This window comes from Haematobia irritans, chromosome 2, assembly GCF_050003625.1.
Source record: "Haematobia irritans isolate KBUSLIRL chromosome 2, ASM5000362v1, whole genome shotgun sequence".
NCBI classification, from domain to species: domain Eukaryota; kingdom Metazoa; phylum Arthropoda; class Insecta; order Diptera; family Muscidae; genus Haematobia; species Haematobia irritans.
Window position 1 is genome coordinate 228,894,509 of NC_134398.1, and position 27,927 is coordinate 228,922,435.

The window sequence follows — 27,927 nt, forward strand, 5'->3', positions numbered from 1 at the left end:
GTTTGGCTTGAGTTGTGTAGTTGTTGGTGCAGGTGTGTTGTTTGGCAGTATCTCACTGTTAAGCCACGGGGCCATGATCGTCGCATCGTATGGCTCTACACAAACACACACACACACACGTACACACTCTGTCACACGATTTGTGGTCTCTTAACATTGACAATGGTTACGCATGCGTACAAATGACTTTGGGCTTAGAATTGCACCGAGCTCTATTCTTTGCGGTGTGGTTCGTTTTGAGCTGGAGGTTTTTTAGTGGTTACCATAATGGTGAGTCGTATTTTTTCTGTGGTGGCCAAGAAGACAAGAGGGCGTTTTCTTTGGTTTAAATTGGTAAAAAAAATGTATGTCTTCGATCGTAAGTGGCGGCCACTTTTCTGTGAGTTTAGTGCGTGCTTATAATTCACAATTAATTATAGTTTAATAAAAACGTTAAATTATGAAGTTCTCAGCATGGAAATATTTTACGAGGCCCAATTTTGTTTTTTACAAAATGCTGGTGCAGAATATTGATGTCATGTGAGGAGATTGTTGTGGCTGTGGTAGGAGATTCAATTGTGTGTGTTTTGTTGTATGTTATGTCGTAGTATGTGTTTTGTTTAGTAAAGCTAGACCTTGAAATGCGAAATGTTGTTGTTGCTGGCAATGATAATTGTTTTTGCATTACTCAGTAATGCATTGTTATGCAAAAACAAACAAACTAATGAATGACACAACAAGAGAGTTTATGCAACACACAACATGACGTCATTGCAAATCATGGCAAAATGACAAATGCATTGGAAGTTTTACTGGCCAACTAATTTGAGCTTGCACTTGGCCTGTACGATGACTGGTGGTGTGGCTGCCCGATGCATCGAGCAACAGCAGCAGCAACTTGTAAGCTTAACGGACGGACCAACCGGCAGCTACATCAACACCATATTAACACTCACTAGCTCACACTCTCAAGCCTCTTGGCGAAGGTCGAGGTTAATTGAGTTGTTTCAGTTTTTTTTTTTAATTTTCATTCTATGGGCCACAGCCAAGAGGATGATGACGGGCATGACGACACCATCGAACCAAATATCAGTGGCCAATTTGCAATTTACTGAGGAGGGCATTCAAATATGCAAACCATTTTTTATTTTTAAAACTATATTGAGTGTCAATTTCATGGCACTCAACACCTCGCCACTGATTGTGAATGTGAACCCCGGTCTCTCTCTCGCTCAGTCTCCCTCTTGTGCCTATTGGCAATGGTGATGACTATGTCGTTTATCATAGTCATTCATATCAGTCAATGTGACGGCGTTACTGTACATTAGTGGTGGCGGAGGTGTTTATTATTTTTTTTTTTCAGAGTACATAGAGAATGACAAACTCATCTTTGTTTATAGCACTGAGAAAGAAGATGAGTAAATATGACATCTGGTGATTTTTAAATCGTGGTATGGTGGAAATGAGATGCCTGCGGTGTATAGGCACAATGATCATAGAAGAATTAATACAGAAAAGAAAAAAATTGGAAAAAGATGGAAAAGAAGATGGAATGTGTATCACATGAAATGGAATCAAACATAAATTGTATAGTCCAATATGATGGAATTTCCAATGAGAAAAGATCATACGTACATTACACCCAAAGAAAATTGCACCCACTATGAAGGAACATTTTAGTTTTTAGAAAATTTTAAATAAAATATTTTACTAATAATGATAAAATAATTGTAAGCTTGTTTTCTTTAAATATTTGTAACAACTTTTTTAAGTGTATTTTATCCGGAATATGGTTTCACTGGTGTGCAGAAATGCTTATCGGAGCAAATCACACATTTTTACTCTTGATAAATTGATTTCCTTGATACCTGTGACGGCTTGTTTACCCAGTACGATACGAAAACCATATTAACATATTGTTTTGGAGAAGATAAAAGAAATCCCACGGGACACTTTGTTTGGGTTTCTCTAAATTTTTTTATTGAATTTTTTCTTAATATTACCCATATTTTTTTGTTATTATTATATTCATGTCTCGGTATTCGTTACACTGGTGTCTAAATTAATAATTCTTTAATTGTTTTCTGCTCAAGAGGCTATCGAGATGAATGGTGATTGCCTAGCCATTTGTGGTACAGAATTTTCATGTGGCCTACTGATTTTGAAGAAAACCAAAAACAAATACGCGTTGCTACAAAACAAAAACACATTTCGTTTTCTCGATGGCATCAGAATGTCGGAGTAGTTTAAAATTATCTCACTTTTGTACCTTCAGATGATGCCACGCGAATGTAGGTTAAACATGTGCACAAGGGAACGAGGTCCGTTTAGTCAGTATTGGCGGAATATTTGAATGAAATGAGTATGGGTACTGTAAATTGGGAACTACTAATGATGATAGCATAAAAAATTAAAAATAATAAATAAAATATATATTTTTTATACAAAAATAAAAATGATAATAATAAAAATGTTCTTTTCTGGAAAAAGTAATTTTTCGAAAATTCATGCTTTTATGCAAGTTTTTGAATGAGTATAGGTTAGGTTAGGTTATGTGGCAGCCCGATGTATCAGGCTCACTTAGACTATTCAGTCCATTGTGATACCACATTGGTGAACTTCTCTCTTATCACTGAGTGCTGCCCGATTCCATGTTAAGGGACCTCCTTTTTATAGCCGAGTCCGAACGGCGTTCCACATTGCAGTGAAACCACTTAGAGAAGCTTTGAAACCCTCAGAAATGTCACCAGCATTACTGAGGTGGGATAATCCACCGCTGAAAAACTTTTTGGTGTTCGGTCGAAGCAGGAATCGATCCCACGACCTTGTGTATGCAAGGCGGGCATGCTAACCATTGCACCACGGTGAGTATATATTAGGGCTGTTTTCTTTTAGCACTGGATACCCTAAGCCGTGAAGGACTAAAAGAAAAGAGAGTACTCGTTTATCCAGGACATCTCCAAAAATATGCAACACTGTCATCAGCTGTTTAAAAACAATCACAGAAAAGAGGTGAAATCTTGCATTTTTAATATATGAAGTGCTTAAATAGTAATAAATATTTACTTCTGCGATTATTTATGACACTGTACCACTTTGAATTTCATGTTTTTCGATAATTTAGTCACAATAAATTGCTATTGTGAATCGAAGAAGCGTCACTTTATCAAAATATAATCTGGCAACATCGGCGCAACTTACACTGATGAGATGTTCTGGATAGAACACCAGTGCAACGATGTTCTGGATAGCCCATACAAAAGTTGCATCCAGTGCTAAAAGAAAACAGCCCTATTGTAAATTAAAAACTACTAATGATGATAGCTTAATGAATTAAAAACAAGAAAAAAACAATATGAAAACTACCGTTTGTTATTTTTTCGTTATCAGTGTATGTTATGAGTTTTGTGGTAATTTTCATTGGATTCTTTTGAAGCCAACTTTTATTAAGTGAGTTCTGCGTTAACCGGAAAAATAGTTGTCCGATGGTGCATGGCGAGGACCAGTGTTACCATTGTGCCACTTTTGTAGACTACTTTTTTCAAGCATTGATACTTTTAAGCCACCAATTTAAATTTTTTTTATAAGTTCTCTAACCCCCTTTGTGCCACTTTTTTGTCACCTTGTGCCACTTTTTAATTAATTTCTTTTATACCAAAATATATTTTGTAAATTGATTCCAAATCCTGTTAAGATAACGGATGAGATCGAAGCCTTAACAAATAATTAAAACTACCAAGATTTTGTGATGAATTTTCCCTTCGCATACCATATATTATTTTCAATAGCCCTTAGAACCTAAAACTATGCAACGAAAGTTGTCTATAGTAGGCAGTAGGTGTTAGCATAGACGAAGAAAGGTATTATTGTGAATTATATTTTTATAATTCACAATAATTTTGTTTATTTGCTGTGCGCAGTCATTTCACTCAATTGCGCAATCAATTTCTTTTTGGAAAACGAGAATTACAGTACAAATCTGTCAATTCGCATTAAAAAAAAGGTGTGAATGTACAGTATGACACAATGTGATTGCCCACAAAAAAAAAATTGAGTTTTTCTAAAGGCACAACTTTAAAAGCACTACCAAAAATGTCCTCCCAAAGATATTAATTATTTTAACTGCCCAAGAAGTTCATTTGAGTCAATTTTTCATAATGGGAAACTTTAATTTGTTTGTTTCAAATAGATTAAAAACAGTTTAAGTATTAATAGAATGGTACAACTTATTTAAATTTTGCAGAAAATATGCAAAATATATTCTCGAAAAATTGCAAATTTTTGTAAATATGTATTAAACATTAAAAATCATAAAAAATTTTACAATTTATTTATTTGTCAAAATATCACAAAATTTCTTATTTCACATCGAAAACACTGAATTCGCAACATACATTGGAAAGTGATGCAAATTCATTGCATCCGTCCTATGAGAAGCCCATATTAAATTCTCTGCTTCTGTGCCAATTTTACACCACTTCCGGATCCAAAAAGAACATTTTCACTACTTTTTGGGTGACGGTAGCCGTGGTGTTAGACGACTCCAATGCCATCTACAATATACGAAAAGACTTTTTCGACTACCCAATATCTTAATGGAGGTCATGGGAGCGAATGAGCATTATGGTGATTATACGTTTATAACTGGTGATGGTGGCGAATAGTATTATTATTTAATTAATTAATTATAAGCACACGTTACTCACTCTATGTGCGATTAAAAACGTCAATTTCAAATTCAAATAAAAGGATATTTGTAATATTAGCGTTTTTTTTTATCAGAGTCAATGTCAAAAAGTCGATATTTGCATTTGTGGATTTTCGGAGTTTTTAAAACGTAGATTTTCTGTATTATTCTTAATTTTATGAAAAATTCGCCTTGAGACTTTTCAAATTTCTTAGACTTTTTCAACTATTTTTACAACCGATTAACAGTTCCAAAAGAAATTATACTTTCTAATATAAATATTTTCAAATTCCCTAGCAATTCTCAAACTAAATTAAAACGCATTATCTAAGAGATTACACTAGTCTTTCTTTCTAAAGCGCCTTAATTTATCTTCTTCAAATTTTAATTGTTAATATCATTATAAGAGTTGCATTTACATACAACATTTTACATTTTACGTAGTTCAAGTGCCAATTGTTTTGGCTTTAGCAGCATTTTCTTTCTCTAGCCCAAGAACTACTACTAGGTCAACGCGTTGTATACAACGATAGGATTTAGGCGAAAACTACTACGAAGTCCTTGTACAAAAGAACTTTCAAGGACATGGCATATAAACTTTTGCCCCTACCAGGGAGCAACTGTAGAGAGTTCAAATTATTCTTAACACACTCACTCACACACACACAGGCAAACAGCGCGAACACGCATAAGGCAGCCAAAATTCTCACTATAAGAAATGTTCATTATTTGATTTTGCTTGGTCGTCTGTTTGCTTGCTTGTTGAGTTGGTTGTTGAATGTGCGATGTGAGGTTGAAAGGTTGCTTGGCTGAATGTGACTGAGGCAACAAACAGTCTCTGTGTGTTTGAACTACCACCAGGCAACAGGGCAACAGGGTCTTATAGATGATGTTTGGCAATAAGAAAAAGGGGATCCTCCACATAGCACTCACACACACAACCACACTCAGAGTCACCCAAAACTTTCATATATTGTGGCCACATCCAAGCATCCAGCAAGTGGATGACATTGAGATGAATATTTTATATTTTAAAGTAAAGCAGTACTACTTATTTGGTGTGTGTGTTTTTCCGTTTCATGTTTTTTTTACAGTTTTATTGTATTTCTGATTGTTGGAAAAGGCGAAAGCTTTAACTGAAAAACATGTTCCATGGACCATATCTTCTTCATTTCTTGCTTGATTGTTTTTGTTGTTGTTGTTCTGCATTTCAATTCAACTAGCAAGCGAAGGTGCTTCTTGGAATTTTATTCCTCTGATGTCTCTGCTGCCTTGTTATTGTTTCTCCATGGCAAAAGAATAAAATTGACATCAAGGATACCATCAAGGATGTCAGGTTTTTGTTTTTTTTTCGTCTTCCCTAAGATGGCAACAAAGGCTAGATGGGTAATATAGAAGCGGCATCAGAAGCAGCAGAAGAAGAAAACCAAAACCATATGGCTCAGAAGAGAAGGGTGATTTATAGCATATTTTTATCTATCTACCTGGCAATGTAAAAACAAGGAAAATTTTGAGAAACATTAAACGTTGCTAAGTCTATAAAATATTTACGCATATTAAATCGAGATGGATTTAAGACCTTAAGGCTTACATAATACCTGGAAAAAATGAAAATTTGATTTTCTATTTAACTTAAAGAGTTCACAACCATCCTTTGGATTATAAGGGTATTTAAAACCACGCAAAATGTTAATTTTTAACAGATGTGTGCTTAGATTTTTAAGCAAATTAAATTAGGTTGGTGTTTATATTGACTGTTTTTTTGATATTTTATAAATTTATGATATTTTTTAATAATGTAAATGTTTGGTAGTCTAAAAAATCTTTTCGTATTTTGTCAATAGATGTCGTTCAAGTCATATATTTCCTGTGGTATCAATCACATTGTGTCGTATCATATGTTGTTGGAAATGTGACAATTGAAGCTTCATGTAATCGGAAAAATTGAATTCGGAAAGGCGAAAAAAGTTTCAAATATTCAACAATGCGTGAAACTTACAAAAAATTCCCTTTTATTTTTTACAGTTGTTTTTTGTATAAAGGAAACAATGCCACTCCAGCCACCGATGGTATTTATAAAGTTTGCGGAGAATATGCGATTTTTTTTGATTTTTTGTCAATAGACGCCTATCCATATATTCCATTCACGGTTTCCACACGAGTCAAAAATATTTTGTCAAAAGTTTATTTCTATAGAAAATTTTGTCAAAAATTTATTTCTGTAGAAAATTTTGTCAAAATATTATTTTTGTAGAAAATTTTCTCAAAATTTTTTTTCTGTAGAAAATTTCCTCAAAACTTTATTTCTATAGGAAATGTTTGCAAAATATTATTTCTATAGAAAATTTTGTAAAATTTTTTTTTGTAAAAATTTTGTCAACATTTTATTTTTTTGAACATTTTATCAAAATTTTATTTTTGCAGAAAATTTTGTCAAAAATTTATTTCTGTAGTAAATTTTCTCAAAATTTTATTTTTGTAGAAAATTTTCTCAAAATTTTATATTTGTAGAAATTTTTCTCAAAATTTATTTCTATAGGAAATTTTTTGCAAAATATTATTTCTATAAATTTTATTTCTAGAGAAAGTTTTGTCAAAATTTTATTTTTTTTTAATTTTATCAAAATTTTATTTTTGCAGAAAATTTTATCAAAATTTTATTTTTGCAGAAAATTTTGTCAATAATGTATTTCTGTAGAAAATGTTGTCAAAAATGTATTTCTGTAGAAAATTTTTTCAAAATTTTATTTTTGTAGAAAATTTTCCCAAAATTTATTTCGGTAGAAAATTTCCTCAAAACTTTATTTCTAAGGAAAATTTTTGCAAAATATTATTTCTATAGAAAATTTTGTAAAAATTTTATTTCTAGAGAAAATTTTGTCAAAAATGTATTTCTGTAGAAAACTTTCTCAAAATTTTATTTTTGTAGAAAATTTTCTCAAAATTTTATTTTTGTAGAAAATTTGCTCAAAACTTTATTTCTATAGAAAATTTCCTCTAAACTTTATTTCTATAGGAAATTTTTGCAAAATATTATTTCTATAAAAAATTTTGTCAAAATTTTATTTCTAGAGAAAATTTTGTCAAAATTTTATTTCTAGAGAAAATTTTGTCAAAAATTTTGCAGAAAATTTTGTCACAAATGTATTTCTGTAGAAAATGTTGTCAAAGTTTTATTTCTGTAGAAAATTTTCTCAAAATTTTATTTTTGTAGAAAATTTTCCCAAAATTTATTTCGGTAGAAAATTTCCTCAAAACTTTATTTCTAAAGAAAATTTTTGCAAAATATTATTTCTATAGCAAATTTTGTAAAAATTTTATTTCTATAGAAAATTTTCTCAAAATTTTATTTCTATAGAAAATTTTCTCAAAATTTTATTTCTATAGAAAATTTTCTCAAAATTTTATTTCAGTAGGAAATTTTTTTCAAAATTTTATTTCTAGAAAAATTTTGTCAAAATATTATTTTTTTTTGGAAATTTTGCCAAAATTTTATTTCTACAGAAAATTTTGTCAAAATTTTATTTCTACAGAAAATTTTGTCAAAATTTTATTTCTACCGAAAATTATATCAAAATTTTATTTCTATATAAAATTTTCTCAAAATTGTATTTCAAAATTTTCTCAAAATTGTATTTCTATAGAAAATTTTATTTCTATATAAATTTTTATCAAAATTTTATTTATTTATAAATTTTTGTCAACATTTTATTCCTATAGAAAATTTTCTCAAAATGTTATTCCTATAGAATTGTTTCTCAAAATTTTAGTCCTATAGAAAATTTTCTCAAAATCTTATTCCTATAGAATTTGTTCTCAAAATGTATGGGGAAAAAATTAATTATTTTAAGACTTTTAATTTTTTCAAATGAAATACGAAATATTGAAAATATATCACATCTGAAGAACTAATGCGAAATCCTTTGATAGCGGATGAAACCCATGTATAATTCATGATTTTTGATCCGGTTTTGAAAACACTTCTGGAACCAATGACAATATTTCCATTGTGTTTTTGGCTACAATTATTTTGTTGGAGCGAAAATATGGAAAAAGGTGGTCTACCAAAATGATACAAATTTGATTCAATATAAAAATTAGTTGAACAGATTAGACATACTGCTGAATTTTTATTGGTTTTTATATATATTTTATGAACTATTACTTACATTATTAAGTTGATCCTTTGGCCATTGTTTTAAGGTACTCTGCAAAAAAAATAATAAAATTCATATTTAGCAAAGTTTTCTGATAAAGAACATATCTACAATAAAGATCTTATTCAAATGTGTACTATAAAATATTTTCAAAGACATATTTGTCTTGTGTTGGTATCCAATTAGGAAAATATCCTAATAATTCATATAATATTATGCACTACAACCCGAGTCATATGTATTTTTTTTTGCAATTAGCTATTGTAACCATAAAAACCCAACATTCAATTTAGTAAAAAGCAAAACTATAAAAGCCCACAATACCTTGCGAAAAATGCTTTAAACAAAGAAGGGTCTAAACAGTTACCAAATCAACAAAGGACAGATATACCAGCTAACATATATGTGTGTGTGAGTATATTTACAGCTAAGAAACCACCAAAAAGGTTTCCATCTCAAAAGAAGACAAAAAGGCCAAAGAGAAAGACAATAACTCTTCAAACAATGGTACCAACCATTAGTCAAGGCAGCATCATCTCACATCTCACAGAAGAAAGAAACCAAACACACACTCATACATTAACAAAAATAAAGGCGGATGGTTTGGTAACCAACTAACCAACCAACCAACCAACCATCTAACAATCCAATCCAACCAAGTAGTCAGTTAGTCATCGGCCTCCTTTATCATCATCATTGTGGCAAAGAACAAATATACTAACAAAAAAACATGATGAAAGCAAGAATATGCGTGGCACATGGCCGAATACTTTGTTATATTCGTATAAGAAACTCAATATTAGTTATTATTAAGAAAGAAAAAAAGAAAAATTCTTCAAGGGGCCAGAGAGAGAGAGTATGAGAGGGACAATTGGTCCAAAAACCACCAATGCATTTAGTAAGAGATGAAAAAGAAATAGCCACACACATAGTGAAAGAAACCTCCAACCGCTCTTAGACTTACTCAAAAACAAAACACTCATGCACACACACACATACACATGTAAACTTGTTACGACAAAAACAATGACAAGAAAAGATAATAATAAAAGTACTTGAAGGACAACATGTGCACACAAACAATAGACAATGAAATGATGAAAAAAAAAAACAAAATAGAACAATTTGAAGAAATCCACAGTTACACTTTGCCTTATAGACACTGAAAGAAAGAAGAATACACTTTTTAATGGGAAGCAAGTGTAGTCAAATGTATTCGCATTTCACATCCTTATATAGACACAAAAAATTATTTTTTGGATTCAATCACGAAATTAATTGATCCAATACATTTTTAATTGAAATTTTTTCAATCACATAAATGATAGTATCAATCACCAAAGTCAATTAAAAATTAATTGATACAATTAATTTTTGTTTTAATTAAAAAAATTTGTTGAATCAATTAATTTTTTAATTGAATATTTTTAAAAAGTTCAAATAAAATTTTAATTGGGAATATTTTGCTGAACATTGTTTCTGTATAGCAAATTAACAGTAGCTCTGGAAGGTTAATAAATAAATCAATTCCTTGAGTCTATATTTGATTTAATTCGTACAAAAAATGATGTTCACCGCAACAAAAGCATTTATAATATTAAGAAATTTTTTGAATCTTCACTAATATATGATTCTTTCAGTGCCTATGCAAAAGCATTCACAACTACAACCACATGGAAAAGCAAAATATAAAAAAAACACACACATACAATAAAAACAATAAAGATAAATATTCTTGAAGCAAGAAGCCAAAGCAGCGAAAAAGAAGCATCCGTAACATTTTAAGCAACAAAACAATGAATCCAAAAAGAAAATTGTTCTATACCAACAAAGGAAAAACAAAGAGAGAGAGAGAGAGAGAAAAAAAACAACAAAAATATATAAAAAAAATTATATGGCTACTACCATCTCCAGTACGAGCTACCATCACCCCAATCATCCTACCATCCAAGAACACTTCCTTTGCCAAAGGACATCTTATAATGCACTAAAATTCTAGCTTACAGCCAACATATGGTCGAAAGACTTTCTATATCCTTTTTCCACTTGGCCACTCCAATGATTCTAAAGCTACTGTTTTTAGCAAAGCAGAGCAAGGAGACCTATTTATTTATGGTAGTCACCTCGCATCTTACTCTGAGGAGAAAAAGACAAAAAACAAATCTCCAAAATAAAAGAAAAACGAGAACCTAATAAACGTGTCTAAAAGCATAAAACTAAAAAATATAAATAAATAAAGAGGATAGTTAATGATAAGGACCATGGTGTAAAGAGATGGAGGCTGAGGTTAGGGAATTTCGCCTTCCATTGTTAGGCCTAAGCTTTTAGCGAATGATGTAAAAACAATGGAAAAACTAAAGGAAAATTATATATAAGTTTATTCTGCATTAAAGTACAGGCTACCACAAAAATAATTGGAAGGCCTCTTGTTGTCAATGGATAACGTATTAATGGCACTTAATGAAATTTTAATTTAATGCGATGAAATATCAAAAAATTTTATTTAATTATAATTTGAAAATGTTCTTTTTGGATCCGGAAGCAAAATTGGTGCAGAAGCGATGAATTTAACATGGGCTTGTCATAGGACGGATGTCCACCATAGCAATAGCCGTTGCACTGAAGTTGCATCACTTCTTAAGGTGATTCGAATTCAGTGTTTTGGATGTGAATTAATAAAATTGTAATATTTTCCCAAATAAGTAATTTTTATAATTTTTTATGATTTTTAATGCTTTCTAATGGTTGTCTGAAACGTTTGACCTCAAATATTTTCAAAAATTTGCAAATTTTCTAGACTGGATTTAAATTTTTTTCGACAAAATTTTAATAATTTCTATCATTTTAATTCGTAATCTGCTTTTAACCTATTTGAGACAAAAAAAATTAAAATTTCTCATTAAAAATATGAAAAAAGCGAATTATAAAAAAATTGAATTAAAAGAACTTCCTGCGTAGTTAAAATGAAGAACATCTTTGGGAGGACATATTTGGAAGTGCTTTTAAAGTTGTGCTTTTGGAACAACTTCCAATTTTTTTTTTGTTGGGAATTTAAGTGTAATTTAATTTATTTTTTCTTTCATTGTTTTTAAGCAAAATATAATATTGTACTCATGATAATGTATAACATTTTATTTAAATTTAATTTAATAATGTAATTAATTTTGATATAATATTTCTTTTAATTATAGTTTTTTTATTGTAAATTTAAGTGCAATTTGTTTTAAGTATAATTTAATTTTTCCTTCATATTATTATTTTTTTTTTTACAAATCCTATTTATCTTATGTATAACATTTTATTTTATTTTCTTGTATTTTATTTTATTTTATTTTATTTTATTTTAATTTAATATGAGGAATTTTGATATAATTTTATTGATTTATAATTTTTTATGTAAATTTATGTGAAATTTATTTTAAGTGTAATTTAATTTATTTTTTCCATATTGTTTTTTTTAAAGCAAACAATATTTTAATTCTATTCTATAACATTTTATTTTCTTTCGAAAAATATTTTATATTTTTTGCATTTGCCCATTTTCCTCCATCTACTGTACTACTACAGAATACACTCTGCCACTATACCCTAGTATGCTATGATGACAGATAGTGGAATAAACGCCCCCTCGCCGATCACTGCACTTGCTGTAATGTGGTATTGGTTGTGTGCATACCAACAGATTTTACACAAGTCAATCAATCAATAGGTCAAACAGTTTGTCATTGAGCATCAGATGCCGACATATCCACCCACACATACTCAAATCCATACACCAGATGTGTGTATTTTTGTTTGATTCGGTTAGTTTATATGGCGAAGTCAAATGTGTGTATGTGTGTTTTCAAATAAAGAAGATCATTTGAGGGTACAAAATAACTAAAAGGATAGTGGCAGAGTGATAGAGAGGGAGAGTGAGAGAAGAGAGACGTATACTATGTATACTATCAGGGATGTGTAATGTAGAATATGTCTATGCTTGAATCGGAGACTGTTGAATGAGTTTATTCTATGGTCGCCGGCTTAGTGATGTTATCATCGTCATCATCATCATCAACATCATCATTATTGTGACAAAAATGCACAGATATGCATACCGCCATGTGGGGAGGCAATATTAATACTCTATGCATATGTACGATAAAATACATTGGTATGTTTATAGATGGAATGAAGCTGAGCTATAATGCTTTTGAGGGGCACAGACTAGGTGAGAGTATACTACTCTCACTTGTGTGTGAGTTGGGTAGATGGAGAGTATATGCATGCTATACAAGTACAAGTGTGATGTCTGTATATATGTGATATTTTTGTATAAAAGAATGTGCTCTACAGTACTCGTATGTCATCTAACTTACTGTATCGCACTTCAACATGAGTAGAAAAGTAAATATACACACAAATAGATATGCATATATAAAACCATATGAATATCTCAATGAAGACATGTATATTCATCATACTCGTGCTATATGAGTATAAGCTTTCCAGTAGGTTAGTTAGGCCTTTGAACTCCGATAGTTTGCCTCATTGTTCTTTCAAGTCGAAAATCAATTTGCATGGGAAATTTATTTTTAAAAAATGTTAAAACAATTTTTAATGAATAAATAAATAATCAAGAGTATCCCTATGGAAATTGGTGTAAATTGCAAGACTACACTCAAAAAAAAGTGAACTCCCTATTTCACTAAAGCCAATTTAACTTTATTTTAGTTCATAGAATTATTATGTTTGGAGAACGTTTTCTTTACTCTAATAATTTTTTGTGTACGTTAGATAAATTAACTAAACCCAACGAAAAAATATACTCAAATGAAGCATAAAGATTAACTAAATTCGTATCTTCCACAAAATAGTTCAGAATTTCTTTAAATTTGTAAATTTTACCAAAAATGCGTCAATCATGAACTTCGTATGTCACTAAAGACATTCTTGCAATTCCTCCTCCAAGTTTTTCCTTCAAACTACAAAATTTTCTTTAACAAGTGAAAAAAGTTAGTTATGTCTAATAAATTTTCTTGAATTTGTCGAAAAATATTTACTTATTTTTATGACATCGGCGTGATGCCAACGTTTGTAATACTGTTTAGTTTAAATTTTCTACAAATATTCAAAATTTTCTAAAATTAACCGAAAGTTTTCTTCCTGGTGGGTTCACTGTTTTTTCAGTGTATTACCTGTCTAGGGAGCCACCTTGGTACAATGGTTAGCATGTCCGCCTTGCATACAAATGGTTTAGTTTCAACTAAACACCAAAAATTTTTTCAGTGGTGGATTTTCCCCTCTCAGTAATGCTGGTGACATTTCTAATTGTTTCAAAGCTTCTCTATGCGGTTTTACAGTAATACGTAACGCCATTCGGACTGGGCTATGAAACACAGAAAACAATATCACTAAAAATTTCCCAATTATAATTTTAATTGAATTTTAAAAAATTAAAAATTTAAGTGATTCAACTAAGTTTTAATTAAAACAAAAATCATTCACAAAAATTAAATTTATCTATTATGTTTTTAATTGGATCAAGTAACATTATAATTGACACCATAGCTAATTTTAGCGATTGAAGAAATTTCAATTCAAAATTAATTTGATCAAATAATAAAATAAACGGTGTAGTAACGGTTCCCATGCTTAAAGTATGAAACAGATTCTTACGTCTTTTATGACCAAGACTTGTTTATGGGGTCTGTCTAAGGTCCTACTAAACTGTTCCAGGACGTGTACTTTGGATTGAGACCAACTCATTTCCAAAAGTTTTTAACCCTTTCACTAATTAAACCTAATGTTAAAAACTTTAATTTTCCTCTGTTTCTACTTGTACTAACAGCATATAGAAAAAATTTTGCAATTTGGAAGGCTCACCTAAATTATTTATAAATCTATATGTGTTTGTTCTAAAAATGTAATTCCTGAATTGTACCAAATGGTCATAGGAAACTAAACGCTATTTAACCTGTAATATCTGCAGAAGTGTTGGAAAAAAATCAAAAAAGAATCTGAAATAATATAGGCTATAGTTTTTATATGAATATCCATTTACTAGAGACGTACAGTAGAAAAATTGTCTCAAAATTGTGTATTTTTCGTTTATTATCCAGAAATGTTATGAAAATACATTTTAGTGCCCAGCAATATGGAAAATATTTATAGCTTATTAAGATAAGAGCCTCTGCTTTAAAATATCATCGAGAAATAAATCGAAACTAAGTGGGGAGTTAAAGTTTGGAGACGTTTTCGAATGTCCTCTGTAGTGGACATCGGTAGTGAAAGGGTTAATTTATATCGTCAATTAAAAGCCTATATTAAAGTGATCTATCCCTTTCATATATTTTGACCAGAATCACAAGGCTGAAACCTCTAAAACTGGATAATTTTCATGAGAAGTTTGTTGTGTTACCACATCCAAATTAACCCTCTAATGTCCAAACCCGCCTTTTGGCGGTCTTCGGTAAAAAAAAAACAAAACTTAGTCGAACCTCTACAAGAGGCTTTGCAGCACATACTGGATTTTACCGTATTGAGTTTCCTTGTTTCATTTTCTTGCATTTGTGTCGTAAATCTGGAATATGGGGCATTAGTGGGTTAACATCCCATGACTATGAGGCGTATAAGTTATTGTTCTTGTTTATAAGTATGATGTATACTAAGTATAATCTTCCAAATGTCGTTACTTTAAGTACCTCTGAAATTTAACAATACATAATCTTATATTTCTAATTTTAAATGGATACTAAATTCACATATCACAAGCGAAACGGAACAAATTATTATAAATTTTGTATGTTCGCCAATGAAAGGTACTTCTCATATGATATAGAAATATTTTAATCCCTATTGGAATTCCCAATATAATTTGAAATTTACATCCAACATTGACTGTAAGTTTTTACGATTACATAAAATTTTACCAATTGTTGAATTTTATTTGTATGCTCCCTTGAAATATGTTATGTCTGAAAAATAAGATTTCTGATTGTAAAGAAGTGATTATGATAAATACTGTACTATGGAGCGTATACGTTATTTTAATTATATGTCCACCAAGGCGTATACATTATTATATTAGTCAAATAAAAATGGTTGCGTATACTCCATGTCATTGAAAACCTGGTTTTAAATATAATAAAAAATAATAAAAGCGCATATAGGCAATCTATCCTTAAATTAAATAAGATATTTGGTGACTTTTACCATCAGCGATTTTTTAAGCATTCGAAAATGCTTCATTTACTCTAGAGACATCGCAAACTTTTTAAGGCTCTTTTTGGGGATACATAGTTATTTCAAGTGAACATGGTAACGTATACGTGATAAAATTATAAGAAAACTTATCAGTTTGTAGTCATAAATAGAAGAGAACTTGGCTCTTAACAATTGAACAAATTCACAGGAAATAGGTTTTGTAAAGTATGGCTTAGTCTGTTAGGAACTTTTTGTTTCCATTGACTTAAATAAATAAGGCCTGCAATTACAAAACCCTCTCAATTTCTATTTATTAAATATGATACTGATGCTGTTTGGCTTTATAAGCATTTAAAACAGTGTTTTTTCAGCCCCTTAACACTTTTTTTGTTGTTCTTTAACCTATGGCATGTATGGCATATGGCATCGACATACTGATATATGCAAATAATCTTCATACACACTGAGTGTGAGTGTGTTTGTGGCCAACACTTATAATCAACGCCTATACCGATTGTAGACTTACATTACACAGAAAGAGCTGGTTAACATAGCATAGCATTAACATCGTCCATAATATATATATATATAGTCCATCGGTTAGATAGAAAAAAGCAACCAATTGTTGAATTGGCCACTTGGACAAATAGACAGACAGTTGAAAAGCCAGTGAGTGAGTTAAGTGTTTGTTTAGACTATAATTACCTCGATCCACAGATCCAAGGTAAGTAATATATTAGGCCAATGTTTCTTTTTTTTTTTTTTTGAATATGCATTGAGTGTTTGCCTATGTAAGTGTGTGGATTTGGAGTATGTGTACTTGTCTATTTGTTATAAACAAATTAATGCCTATTTGTTTATACAATTACAGTTCATATGCTTTTAAAATAGGGTCATAAATAAAAGTTCAATAATAATGTATATATAGGATTTTTTTGTTGTTTGAGAATTTGTTTTATGGCAAGGATATATGGGAAATAAATTGTGGATGAAGGATTCTAATTTGAAATTTAATATTTTAATATGTAAGAGAAATATAAAAGTCTGTTTTGTTTGGTATATTTTTTTAAAAGAAGCAAAATGACCCGATATAAAAATATAATGATATTTTGAAATTTTTACAAAATTTTTTATAGGTATAAAATTTTAACAAAATTTTGTATAGATATAAAAATTTGACAAAAATTTCTATAGATATAAAATTTTTACAAAATTTCTACAGATATAAAATTTTGCCAACATTTTCTATAGATATAAAATGTTGAAAAAATTTTCTATAAATATACAATTTTGATAAAAATTTCTATAGATATACAATTTCGATAAAAAGTTCTGTAGATATAAAATTTTGACAAAATTTTCTATAGATATAAAATTTTGACAAAATTTTCTATAGATATAAAATTTTGACAAAATTTTCTTTAGAAATAAAATTTTAACAAAATTTTCTATAGAAATAAAATTTTGGCAAAATTTTCTATAGAAATAAAATTTTGGCAAAATTTTCTATAGAAATAAAATTTTAATAAAATTTTCTATAGAAATAAAATTTTATATAGTTATAAAATTTTCTATAGAAATAAAATTTTAACAAAATTTTCTATAGAAATAAAATGTTGGCAAAATTTTCTATACATTAAATATATTTAAAGATTTTAATTTGCATATTGGTCCATTTCGTCAAAGTCTATTATGAGTAAGATCTTTTTAAAGAAGTAATAAATTTTCTTGTTGGTGCAAGTTAAGTCGTTAAACCATTTAAAATTCGACATATTTACAATTCAAAGGATATTTATACACCAAAAAAAATGTTCGCTAATAGGAGAAATCATAATATATAATATTGCAATTTAATTGATTTCGAATATAATTTCGAATTTTATTATTACTTGCTAATTCTAAAATTATTTATTAGTAGACAAAGTAAGAAGCGTATAAGTTATATTAATTAAAGGCTCTATGACGAATACATAATTTTAATTTTAAATGACCATCGTAGCGTATACGTTATGTGAAATCAAATAAATATGATTAAATTAGGTATACATTATATTAAATTGAACTTAAATTAATTGAATGTGATGGTATGAATTTATATTAAACGACAAAAATTAAGGTAAAAATAAAATTTTATGTATTTTTCAATTGAAGTGAAATGTTGGTTTATTTTATTTGTATTAATATGATGTCTGAAGAATAAGATATAAACTGTACCAAGGAGCGCATACGTTATTTTAATTATATGACTCTCAAGGCGTATACGTTATTATTTTAAACAAATAAACATGGTTGCGTATACGCCTTATCATTGAAAACCAGATTTTATTAGATTTAAAAATAATAAAAGTACATATAGGAAATTTACGAAATTATATTAAATTGAACTTAAATTAATTGAATTTGAATTTGATGATATGAATTTATATTAAACGACAAAAATTAAGGTAAAAATAAAATTGTATATATTTTTCAATTGAAGTGAACTTTTGGTTTATTTTATTTCTATTAACCATACTTTAAATATGATGTCTGAAGAATAAGATATAAACTGTACCAAGGAGCGTATACGTTATTTTAATTATATGACTCTCAAAACGTATACGTTATTATTTGAAACAAATAAACATGGTTGCGTATACGCCTTATCATTGAAAACCAGATTTTATTAGATTTAAAAATAATATAATAAAAGTACATATAGGAAATTTAGCCTTAAATGTTAGGATATATTTAGAGTTATTTAAGTTATTTAAATGACTTTTACTAACAAGCATTCGAAATTGATTCATTTAATTAACTATTTATTTAAAAAAATACAAAAACCTTTTTTTATTTTAATTAATTGAAATGTATGTAATGTAATTACATTAATTTAAATTCAACTCAATTCACAAAATGTAACTTATTTTAATTTACATTAATTTATTAAAAAAAAAATAAATAAAAAATTAAATAAAATAGGTTATGTTAGGTTTGGTATAGTGGCGGCCCGAAATCTCGGGCTCACTTACACTATTCAGTCCAGTGCGAACTTCTCTCTTATCATTGAGGGTTGCCCGATTCTATGTTTGACTCAATGACAAGGGGCCTCGTTTTTATAGCCGATTCCGAACAGAGTTAAACTTTGTAGTGAAACCTTTGAAACTCTCAGAAATATCACCGATATTACTGCCCAGCAAAAAAACCGTCGCTAAAAAAGTAATGAACATGTTTTTTTTGGGATCCGGAAGTGGTGCAAAATTGACGCAGAAGCGATGAATTTAACATGGGCTTGTCATAAGACGGAAGTCCTCCATTTCAACAGCCGTTGCACTGAGTTTGCATCACTTCTTTAGGTGTGATCCGAATTCAATATTTTGGATGTAAATTAAAAATTTCTGCGATATTTTGTCAAATAAATATTTTTTATAATTGTTAATGGATTCTAACGCTTCTCGGAAACGTTTGACTTCAAATATTATAAAAAAATGCACAATTTTTCAGATTGGATTTAGCATTTTTTTCGACCAAATTTAAATAATTTGTACCATTTTATCACTTCTTATTCTGTTTTTAACCTATTTGAAACAAAAAAAGTTGAAATTACCCATTAAAAATATGAAAAAAGTATGTTATAAAAAATTGAATTAAAAGAACTTCGTGGATAGTTAAAATAAAGAACATCATTTGGAGTGCATCTTCTGGAAGTGCTTTTTAAGTTGTGCCTTTGGAAGAACTTCCAAATTTTTTTGCTGGGTGAGAAGGAATAATCCAACGCTGGAAACCTTTTTGGCGTTTGATCGAAATGTTTATGGAAGGCGGGCTGACATGCTAACATGTACACGTAGCCTTATTAGATTTAATTAATTTGATTTATTATATTATAAATTTTTATTACATGTACTCGTATTATGAATTTTTTTTTGAGTGTGTGTTTTTTTTTAATATAATACAACTATTATTTTTTTATTAATGTAATAAAAATATTATTTTTATTTATTATAATTTATTTTCTAACAAGCCCTAACGTTTTTTGCAAAATGTAATTATTTGTGTATTTTTTTTTATTGTAACTTTTATTCTTATTTATGTTGACTTCATTTATAAAAGCTTCCATAATTATTAAGAGCACACATACAAATGCAAATCTGTCAACCTTACTTCACTTCCTCGCCTACAGTGGTATAGAGGAAATGGTGGAAAATAAAAACTCGTCAAAGATGATTGCAAATGACATATAACACAACATTGTCATTAGTATTACAATGCCGTGCAGAATATGTGCCACACACACACACACCAACACACAAGGAAACCCTAGAAGTATACTTAGCATTAGGAGATATTATAAATATAATGGTGGTTTGTGTGTGTGTACATGAGGGCCTGCATTGGCGAATAGCTAAGAAGGATTCTTAACACTTTACTTTGCTATAAGGAAAAATACTTGAAAATCTCTTAATACAATGACAGGTATGATGAGAATAACAAAAAGACCTAAACGAACTAGAACGCACATTCCTACACACACACACATACACACTCTCAACTATTCACCATAGCATCATTATCCTGGCTACATAACAAATACACAATTTGTGTTACCTTCTTAGCTGGCATTTTTTCTTTTGCGCTTTTGTTTTCTAAGAGAAAGAAGCCCTAGAGATATGTTGACGTATGGTGTAACAAGGAGAGGCGTCGGGGGGAGCGAAAAAAGACAAGCAACCATCAACATGATTGTTGTTAGTTGCTTTTCATTCAATTTTAAGCTGCTCATGCTTTTTGTTGTTGGTGGAATGAGTGAGTAGTGGAAGTAGTAGTTGGTGTGTGGGGGTGATGAAGAATTTTCTTTTATTGTTTTTGTAGTTGTTGCTATTTTAGCTGGTGTTACATAAAGGCATTTTGTGATTAGGGATTCAAATTGGGCATTACATTATCAAGTGTAATATGCTGATGCCATAAATTTTTATAATTTGGGAATCTCATATTCATGTTTCATTTCGTTACAAACATTTCTATTGAGATTTGAAGTTAAATTTTCATAAGGCTGAAATGTTACAGTTTTTTTCATTCAGTTCAAGAATCTCTAATGGCATCCCTAATGTTTTATGCCGTTTAATATAACAACATGCTTTGGCTATTATCCTTCGTCAGTCATTGCTCTCTTTTTGAATCTTCTTTTCTTGTACTTTTCCCCCTATTTAGTTTAGATTTGTTTTGTTGGACCGTTAGATCATATTAGTGGAGAGAGAAAGGAGGTAATCGGAGAAGCTTGAATGGTTATTTAGAGGGATATTTTTTTATACTTAAAGATGTTTTCTTGTACAGAGGATTAAAGTGAATAGGAAATAAAAGAGATGGGTGGTTTTTGTTGTCATTGTAAATTCAAAATCAATGGAATGGCCATGTTAAATGCCACCTAATGAAGTGGATCTTTACAAAAGAAATTCTTTCGAGTGATGATTTCATTATTCTTGGAAAACCATTGTTCGACATGGTTTTCTCCGTTTTTTTTTTTGCATCTTGGCTATGCTTGGTGGGTGGTTTATCTATTTTAATTTCTTATCTTCTTTTTCATTTGTTTATTATTCATTTATCCATAGCAAAGAACTTTGGTCTTCTTGTTCTTTTGCAGTCTGTTTTATTCATTGTTCAATTTAAAAATAAATTCCATAAGACTTTATGACCAATTTCAATTGGTTGTTTGTAACCACAAGAGTTTGGTTTTGCCTCGGCTACGTCGACATCAACGATGATGATGATAATGAAGATGACGGCCTTAATAATTCTAATGGTCATCAATTTACCATGGAGAAAAAGAATATAAATTTGCATTTTACTGGGGTCAAATGCAAAACAATATATGTAACAAATATTTTTATAATTCCATTCGTAGAATATAAGAAAACTGATTTCAATATCTTTATTTTCATTATAAGTTCTCCAAGTTGTAATGACCATCATTTTGCAATAGGCTTAGTAAAACGGAAAAAATACATCTAATAAATATTTATTGTTTGCAAATAACTTTTATTATTAAGTCATTTCACCATTTTACAAGCTATTTTGCTCTTACATTTTTGCTATTACGTATAGTGGGTAATTGCCTTTATACAAAAAAACCAGAGAATTTATTTGTTTTTGTTTTACAAACCCAAAGAAACAATGCTGCCGTGGAGAATGGTGAATGAGATTTGTTCAAGATTCATATTTGCTAAACAAGAGAGGAGAGAATAAAGTATACAAAAAAAATAATAATGAGAAAAAATAAATCCAATGAAGCAGTCTAGACACAAGACATCTTATAAAGCTTCCGCTTTATTATTTTTTATTTAGAGCGTTATAAAATGAAATATAGACAAAAAATACAATTAAATAATGTCGTTATAATTTCTTTTAATTTAAATTCTAAAGAAGGTAATTTTTATTCACTCATTTTGGTCTACTGTCATCTAAATGTAATAGTGTGGGAGAGCAAGAGAGGGAGGGAGAGAGGCCTGTACAAGATTTCTTATAAGACATATCACGACATGTATCTCTATTGAAACTAATTCAACTAAAAGTATTATTCCCCATGAATGGCCCGAACAAAAACGAAAACTCATGCCAAACTGTTCCTGTAAATTTATCATATTACCCTCAGGTATTTGCCACATAGATCTGATCTATATCAAGTATTACACCCAGTGTTGCCAATTTGGTGCTTTTAGCACCAAATTTAGTGCTTTTTGATTTCTTAAAAGCACCAAATTGCCTTTTTGGTGCCTTTTCAAATAAAGCACCAACTTGGTGCTTTCTGGCATTTTCATTTAGTGCTTTTGGTGCTTTTTTTATTTTGAACAGTATTAAGTTTAATTGATACAAAAATTTTGATTAGACTTTCAAGAGCCGAAGAAACTCAAATTTATTGCCAAATATAGAATTTGATTGTTATGAAGTTGGTATTGATTATTTTTTAATTAATATAGTTATTTCGAATTTTTGAATTTGGTAAAAATGTCATTAAAAACGTTTGTATTAAATTCGCCATTTATTGTATTAAGTTGGTGATATGAGCAAGCGGGAGGTAGAGAAGCTTAGAATTTGAAGAGAGTAAGAGAGCATACCTAAATTTTTATATTCTATTTATACCATCACCATCATTCTTAAGTTGTAAAAGAGACGTAGAGAAATTTAGAAGCTGAAGAGGGTAAGAGAGCATATGTACATTTTTATATTCTATACCATCACCATCATGAGTTGGTTGAATATGGTGATGTGAGCAAGTGAGAGGTGGCGTATATTAGAAGCTGAAGAGAGTAAGAAACTTGTGTCTTTGTTGTTAGATTATGTTAAGCGCATTGGCAGCCCGATATTTCAGGCTCACTTAGAATATTCAGTCCATTGTGATACCACTGTGCTGATCTTCTCTCTTATCACTGAGTGCTGCACGATTTTATGTTCAGCTCAATGACAAGGGTCCTCGTTTCTCTGCCTGCTTCTTTGTTGTTTGGTGTTAGTTAGACGACATGCTGTAAAAAGTTTTTCTAGAGACTCGTGTATCGACGATAGTGTTTAGGTATTTTGGAGTTTCAAAGGAAGTATTGCAGAGTGTAGGACACAGCTCAAAGATTAGGAGTAGTACAGTTGTGGAGTAGAACACATTGACTGTAACTTGCTATAATTACTATTTGTCTAGCACTTCCATCAGTAATATTCTCTCCTCTAATGGACGACTGGGATAATGCTATAAAATATCAATAGAATTCAACGAGATATCTGGAGTAAAGAGTTGGTCTGAATCCTAAAGAAAAATAAAAGCGAGAGGCAATGTACAAGAGGATTCGGGGAGAACGACAAGAATGGTATTTGGAAGCATCATGGTGCAGATGAATAAATAAATACCATAGGTATGAAAATGAAAATTTGAGCCATGGCTCGATGATTAATATGCTCTCTTATAAATAAGACTTCGTACTTCATCAGCCACAATAATGGTGTTAAATTGTAACATTTCTACATGCTATTTTTAGACATTTTGTGGTAATTTTTAAAAGCACCATTGAACCACTATTCAACAAATACAAAAAAAGATAAAAAAACACGAGTGTATTTAATGAGCCATATCAAATCCATTGAAATCCAAAATAAGCAAAAACCATACGCAAATACATAAAAGAGTCATAGCTACAATGGCAAAGGCAAGACGCATCATAAGCTAGAAACAAAAACCCCAAGATGCGTAAGAATGTTTCGGTGACAAATTTTATTAGCATAAGCAAGAAAACAAATAAAAACTAAAGGTGGACACGCCCTTTCCTTTGAACTTTATGGCTTGCTAAGCAAGTAATTGAATAAAGGGGCTGTAGGTGTGGGGGTGTATTAGCATGTCCCTACCTGTGGCATACCAACATTAGCCCCCCCAACCAACAACAGCAGACACTCATCCATAATGAAATGAAAAAAGGCCGACTTTTTCACCACACACACACTCACACAAAAATAGATAACAACACGAATGTCACTCAACACAGGCTACCTTGGCCTCAAAAAGCACATACACACACATACTCTAATATGTAATCATACAGTCGTATCGCTCAAAAAAAATCCGAAGACACATGGGGTGTGCTTCTGTAAACTTAACAGCAAGCAAACGCACAACAGGTACACAAGACTACAAACATACACAACGTTCGCTCGCTCACTATGAGAGATTCATAAGGCTGTGAAGTGAAGAACATTGAATCCCAAGAACAACGGCTGTAGAGACGAAAACGCAATCATTGGAAAATGGAAACAAATTGTTTTATGAGAAACGCATTGAGGAGATCACACACAACAACCATCATTGACAATGGCACGAGGCAACAATTTTTCGTTAATTAAACTTAAGAAACGCCACCTCGAAAGAGAAAAAGACTGTATCGTCATAGTCATAGCGATTTACGTACGTATGGTGTTAGATGATTATTGTTATGTACTAGGTTGATGTGAGTAAATTACCATAGAGCAAAGGAAGGAACACAGAAATTAAATTAAACTAAAAGAAATTGGTTAATTTTAAATTAAAGAAATGAAATGTAATTTTTTTAATTAAATAAAATCTAAAATTAATTTATTTTAATTTAATTTCACTAATATCATTCTAGTAATTAAATGTAAAAAAAATTATATATAAATATAAGAAATTAAATTATACTTTTATTTTCGTTGTAAGGCTGACACAATTAATTAACATCCATATGTATATATAATTAATTAATTAATTATTATAATTAATTATTATTTGACCTTTATTTATAAAGAAGATTAAGGAAATGCTATTAAATTATGCCAAATTTAATTACATTTAAGTTTTATTATCATATAATAAAGTGTGAACAATTGTGTCCATATTCAAAACAATTTATTGACAGTTTGTCGAAGCAATTTATATTGGAAAAATAGGTTTAAAGTTTACTTTACTTTTTGTATAGGGGGATTATTGTTTTCATTATACCATAATAAGTTTATATTTTAACATAGTTTTGACATTATGAGTTGGTTATAATTGAGCTAAATTTTGATCATAGTGACCAATGGTGGGCAATAGTAATAACAACAATCACTACATCCTTTAGGAATCCTAATGCCTCACCCCTCGAAAAACTTCCACTATCGCTACATATTCAACTACCTCGCTGACAGAAGACCATTATAACCATGGTTACCACAGTTGGTAGACTTCTGCCAAAAATGGTAGTTTTTTTACTGTTTGGTAGATTGGTAGAATTGGTAGATTTCCAAAATATTACTCTTTAGCTAACTAAGAGTTACTAGAATTTTATTTCTATATAAAATTGAAGTAACTCTCTTTTTATAGAAATAAAAATTTGACAGAAATAAAATGTTGAAAAAATGTGCATAGAAATACAATTTTGAAAAAGATTTCCATACAAATACAATTTTGAAAAAAATTTCTATAGAAATAATATTTTGAAAAAATTTTCTATAGAAATAAAATTTTGAAAAAATTTTCTATAGAAATAAAATTTTGAAAAAAATTACAATACAAATAAAATTTTGAAAAAATGTCTATAGACATGATTTTTGTCTTTGACAAAATTTTCTATAGAAATAAAATATTGACAAAATTTTCTATAGAAATAAAATTTTTACAAAATTTTCTTTAGAAATAAAATTTTTACAAAATTTTCAATAGAAATAAAATTTAGACAAAATTGTTTATAGAAATAAACCTTTGACAAAAATTTTTATAGAAATAAAAATTTTACAAAATTTTTTATTAAAATAAAATTTTGACAAAATTTTCTATAGAAATAAAATTTTGACAAAATTTTGTATAAAACTAAAATGCTGACAAAATTTTTTATAGAAATAAAATTTTGACACAATTTTCTATAGAAATAAAATTTTGACAAAATTGTTTATAGAAATGAAATTTTGACAAAACTTTTATAGAAATAAAATTTTGACAAAATTTTTTATTGAAATAAAATTTTGACAAAATTTTCTACAGAAATAAAAATTTGATAAAATTTTCTATAGAAATTAAATTTTGACAAAATTTTTTATAGAAATAAAATTTTGACACAATTTTCTACAGAAATAAAAATTTGACAAAAATTTTACAAAATTTTCTATAGAAATAAAATTTTGACAAAATGTTCTATAAAACTAACATTTTGACAAAATTTTTTATAGAAATAAAATTTTGACACAATTTTCTACAGAAATAAAACTTTGACACAATTTTCTACAGAAATAAAATTTGTACAAAATTTTCTAGAGAAATAAAATTTTGAAAAAAAAAATCAATAGAAATAACATCTTGACAAAATGTTCTATAGAAAAAAAAATTTGACAAAATTTTCTATAAAAATAAAATTTTGACAAAATTTTGTATAGAAATAAAATTTTGATACAATTTTCTACAGAAATAAAATTTTGACACAATTTTCTACAGAAATACAATTTGTACAAAATTTTCTATAGAAATAAACATTTGACAAAACTTTTTATAGAAATAAAAATTTGACAAAACTTTTTATAGAAATAAAATTTTGACAAAATTTTTATTGAAATAAAATTTTGACAAAATTTTCTATAGAAATAAAAATTTGACAAAATTTTCTATAGAAATAAAAATTTTACAAAATTTTTTATAGAAATAAAATTTTGACAAAATTTTCTATAGAAATAAAAATTTGACAAAATTTTCTATAGAAATAAAATTTTGACAAAATTTTCTATAGAAATAAAAATTTTACAAAATTTTTTATAGAAATAAAAATTTTACAAAATTTTTTATAGAAATAAAATTTTGACAAAATTTTCTATAGAAATAAAAATTTGACAAAATTTTCTATAGAAATAAAAATTTTGACAAAATTTTTTATAGAAATAAAATTTTGACAAAATTTTCTATAGAAATAAAAATGTGACAAAATTTTCTATAGAAATAAAAATTTGACAACATTTTCTATAGAAATAAAATTTTGACAAAATTTTCTACAGAAATAAAAATTTGACAAAATTTTCTATAGAAATAAAAATGTGACAAAATTTTCTTTAGAAATAAAATTTTGACAAAATTGTCTATAAAAATAAAATTTTGACAAAATTTTTAATAGAAATAAAAATTTTACAAAATTTTCTATAGAAATAAAATTTTGACACAATTTTCTACAGAAATAAAATTTTGACAAAACTTTTTATAGAAAAAGAATTTTGACATTTTTGTTTATAGAAATAAAATTATGACACAATTTTCTATAGAAATAAAATTTTGCCACAATTTTCTACAGAAATAAAATTTTGGCAATAAATACGTCCATTTGTGAGTAAGTTTTCCTTTTTTGTCGAAGTAGTAACTTTCCCTAAAATCGTTAAAAATACCATAACAGAAAATAAAATAACATGATAAAACATTTAATTCTAAAAAATATATTATTTCAC

The 27,927-nt window shown here is 28.8% G+C and overlaps 1 protein-coding gene across 18 annotated transcripts in view; it reads right to left on the reverse strand.

The window, feature by feature from the left end:
* The window catches only part of LOC142227275 (uncharacterized), a 75,124-nt gene that overhangs the window by 29,171 nt on the left and 18,026 nt on the right, over nt 1–27,927 (reverse strand). For all 18 annotated transcript variants that reach the window (XM_075297726.1, XM_075297722.1, XM_075297719.1 and 15 more), the window contains exon 3: nt 8,836–8,874. The gene's annotated coding sequence lies outside the window, so the exon portion shown is untranslated. The remainder of the gene's footprint in view (nt 1–8,835; nt 8,875–27,927) is intronic.